Here is a 4,353-nt window from a genome sequence, read left to right as displayed (position 1 = left end):
GGAGCTCCTTCCCCCATTTAATCAATGTTATTAGTAACTTGTACAGTTCACACTCTTTGGCTCTACCCATAAATTATCCAGTATATAGGTTTTGTCCAACAAACATCTTTGGAAGAAACATCTAGTGGAAAAGCAAACAAAGAAGGTGGAAATGCAGTTTATGTTTTTAAGACAAGGACAAAACAAAAGTGGTGGCATGTTGTTGGCAAAAGAAAGGTGGAAATATCATTTTCCAATTGTAGAAAAATCAAAGAACTCTCTCGAAGCTTTTTTCCGCGCTTATATCTTTCTTTTCTTACATACTCTCTCTTCATCTTTCACATACAACATAACATGATGGCACTTTCACAACCCTTTCTCTCTGACCTTTCACTCAGGAACCCACGCTCCTTCTCTCATTTTCCTCACAGACCCCTCTCCGTTTCCATCCAAAGCTTTTCTAGAAAAATAAGAAGCGAATGCGGTCTGATACGGAAAGAAAAACCCAGAAAAAGAGAGCTGAAAGAATGTTGTGCTACCACTGAAATCAGCCGGGCAATATCCATAGAAGAGAAGGAAAATGAAGATGGAGATGAGAAAGATTTGGTGGGTGTGGAAGATGAAGAAGCAATTGTAGTGGAGTACGATTGGAGAGAAGAATGGTATCCTCTATATCTAAGTGAACAGGTCCCTCATGACTCTCCTTTGGGTCTCACTGTTTTCGACAGACAGATTGTGTTGTATCGAGAAGGGAATGGCGTCCTCCGTTGCCATGAAGATCGCTGCCCACATAGGTAAAAAGACCCATTAATTTGATTTCCTTGGTTGGATGATACACCCAGAGATATAGGTAGTTGTGATATGCCTTCAATATTTTCTGTTGGCCTTTGCTTGATTAGTGGCAGTGGAAACAGTAAAAGCAACCGGACCTCCTAAAGGCTCAATTCGAGAGGACCATGATGACTCTCCTACAAAGCTTCCTGTGTGCTGTAAATTTCTCCTTGTTTTATTAATGATAAACATACCCTTTAAATAGAGCATCTCCATCCCACGTTTTATAGTTAGCATGACCCGAAAGATAAGTAACAATGAGAAAAATGAAAAGTCAGGAAAGTAATAGCAGCCGCTATTTCTAATAACAACCACAGCTTTAAGGACTAGAATAAAATAATTAAATGCATAAAACCTGGGAGATTTATTTGTGGGAAGATTTTGCAGGCGTTTTTGGAGAACCCACATTCCGCACGCATCAGTGATCTTCTTCAACAATTGGTTACCTGCGTCGTAGTCCTTCAATTTTCTACTATCTGATCATCAACAAGGAAAAGGGAAAAGAAAATATATAGGGTGAAGGACATCCCAGAGAAATTTCATGTAGTCTGATTTCAATACAAGAACCATGATGGTTGGAGTTTTTAAAATTAGTTTTGAAAATGGTACTTTGGAATTTTCAATTCTATGAAGCGGAAGTGCCTGTTACAATTGAAAACTTTTCTGTTTCTTTTCTTCACTAGGGGAAATGATTTGCTCGCCAAATGGGGTCTTTGTGATTTTGTCTATAACAATTATCTACCATCTGAAACTAAAACGAGAAAAAATGAAACCCATTCTACAGCTACAGATCCTCGAGCCGCCAGAACCAGTCATTTTGTCTATAACAATTACCTTTACAATAGGTTTTAACGACATTAATCTCGTTCGCACATTTTATCGTGCGGCTATGACATTGGCGAACATTTAATCTCGTTCGTACATTTTATCGTGAGGCTATGACATTGGCGACGGAGCAATTTCACCTCCGTCGCGACGTATGTGAAACGGCCTCTTCCATTTTTCATAGTTTACACCACGGATTCGGACATAGTTTGTTTAGAAATGGATTCAACAAACGCGTTTCTTTTAATTTTTTTCTCATTGCTAAGGCCCTGTTTGTTTTAGATTATTGTCGAGTCTTTGTCATGCAGTTCAATAAAGAAACAAATATAAATGTGCTTCGCCTTGGACTAGGAGACAGAAGACCAGAAATATTTCTTGCTGTGAGACTTCACTACTTTGATCAGTTGAACTGGATTATATTTATTAAGAGTATAACTTGCATCTAGATTATAGTTAACAGCTTCTGAAACTTCAACTGAATAAACAGGGAAGCCTTTGTGTTGATAAATGTTTCAAAATTGAATCAGATTAGCAAAACTCTCTGAAGGTCAGTTGATTGATGGAAGATTGGAATGCCTGTACCATGGTTGGCAATTTGAAGGTGATGGTAAATGCATGAAGATACCCCAGGTCTACTTAATTTTCCTTTTGAACATGCAAGTTTCAATTCCCTTTATCCATCTTTGTCATTCTTGAATTTGAGGCAAATGACAGATGGATAATACAAAACATTGATGAATTTCTTTCTGGATGTAATTACAGCTTCCAGAGGGAGCGAAAAATCCCTCGCTCTGCTTGTGTCAAAACATATGAAGTGAGAGATTCTCAAGGAGTTGTATGGGTATGGATGTCAGACAAGAATGTGCCAGGCACTGAGAAACTTCCATGGTTTGAACACTACGAAAGGCCTGGATTCCAAGATGTATCTACTATCCACGAGGTTCCCTACGATCACTCTATACTTCTTGAGAATCTCATGGATCCTGCCCATGTCCCAATCTCTCACGATCAAACGGACTGGTTTTCAAAGAGGGAAGATGCCCAAGCACTAGGATTCAAGGTAACTGAGCGCACAGATCGGGGATTCGCTAGCCAATGGCGTACAGTGAAGGAGCCAATCTTGCCTAACTTCCTACAGTTCGAAGCACCATGTGTTCTTCAGAACAGCCGGGAATTCGTTGACAAGAATGGGGTGAAACAGTATGTCTCAGCTCTCTTCCTATGTAGACCCGCCGGTCAAGGCAAGTCCATGATTATTGTGAGATTCGGATCATCGGTGAGATCATTTCTAGCAAAATTGCTTCCTAGGTGGTACCTTCACCAGAATGCAGCCAAGGTTTTCGAACAAGATATGGGGTTTCTCTCATCACAAAATGAGGTACTAATGAAGAAGAAGGTTCCTACAAAAGAGTTGTACATTAATTTAAGGTCTTCAGACACTTGGGTTGCAGAGTATAGGAAGTGGATGGACAAGGTAGGGCATGGAATGCCTTATTATTTTGGGCATAAGACTATATCACTACCTAAAGTCCCTGCCATAGTGGAACATGCACCGGCAGGGCTGGTTGCCGGAATTTCGGCTTCCATGCCTGCAAAGGGAGGATTAGAAACAGTTCATGCTCCAAATCCGGCTAATCGCTACTTTCGCCATGTGGTCCACTGCAAGGGATGTAGAAATGTTGTGCAAACTTTTCAAGCGTGGAAGAATGTCCTTTATATTCTAACTCTTGCTTCTGCCGCATTAGCAGTTCTGGTATCTAGTAGACAGTGGAAGGTCATTCTGTTGGCGTCAGCGACATTATTGTTGACTGGAGTTTATACTTGCTCAAGTGCTGTATCTCTAATCACAAAAAACTTTATTAGGAATCATAGAAGATTGTGAGCAAAATACAGGTTAGTCTTGCATTGAATTATTGGGTCCGAAACTCGTACATTTAGCTGTGTTGATTCAAATGGTTTTGTATTGACATGGTTATCGGTGTTGGTATGGTATACTTTCTGTTCAAATGAAACTTGTAATTTCGCAGATGGCCTTTAAGATGTAATAAGACCCCTCAGTTGGACACCGAACCTGTGAGGTTGCTGAACCTAGTAAGGGCCCTCAAAAAGTCCACACTCTCACCACTATTCACGGACCAGCCCAAACCTTCTTGAAGGACCTCCATTATGGATTCCTCTGTGCCGCTTCCTAGAAGCAACCGTTTGGAAAAGACTTGGCTTTTCGCCGCCACACAGTTTTGTCTTCATGCAGGGACCTCCACCCATTTTTTTGCCAGCAACACTAGGAACATTGGGTCCAATCGCCCTTAGTATCTAATAGGACCAGACCTCCTGGCTTGGCTCACTACCAACTCCCATGCCATCTGATGAATGCCTCCCCACTAAGTTTCAATTGTGCCAGTATTCATTTAATAGTCATATTTATCTTGGACTCAGGGCTAGATGAAGATCAGATGGATTTCTAGAGGTCAAACTGCCTTCTCTTTTTTATCATCATTTGCAGGAGGCTCATAAAATGTGGGTAAAACAAATTTTACATGCATATTTCACCTAAAATGGGCATAAAATTTGTTTTACACACATTTTAACATTGAAAGAAACAGAGCGTAAAGGAGTTACCACAAGAACTATGATATTGGCAAATAATAAGTGCCCGCGTTCACTAAGTCAGTTGCGAAATAAAAGCATTCAACATCACATTATCACATCATTTCCAGA

General features: G+C 40.3%; 1 pseudogene across 1 annotated transcript; it reads left to right on the top strand.

The window, feature by feature from the left end:
• The first annotated feature begins 239 nt into the window (after nucleotides 1-239).
• On the top strand, nucleotides 240-3,687 carry LOC143879614 (protein TIC 55, chloroplastic-like; annotated as a pseudogene). The gene is made up of 3 exons (XR_013251330.1): nucleotides 240-773; nucleotides 2,163-2,265; nucleotides 2,398-3,687. The product of XR_013251330.1 is annotated as a protein TIC 55, chloroplastic-like (transcript).
• Nucleotides 3,688-4,353: the final 666 nt, after the last annotated feature.

This window comes from Tasmannia lanceolata, unplaced genomic scaffold, assembly GCF_043159265.1.
Source record: "Tasmannia lanceolata isolate RefF3 unplaced genomic scaffold, GAP_Taslan_0.1 ptg000006l, whole genome shotgun sequence".
Taxonomy (NCBI): Eukaryota; Viridiplantae; Streptophyta; class Magnoliopsida; order Canellales; family Winteraceae; genus Tasmannia; species Tasmannia lanceolata.
This window is presented reverse-complemented; position numbering and strand designations above follow the sequence as displayed.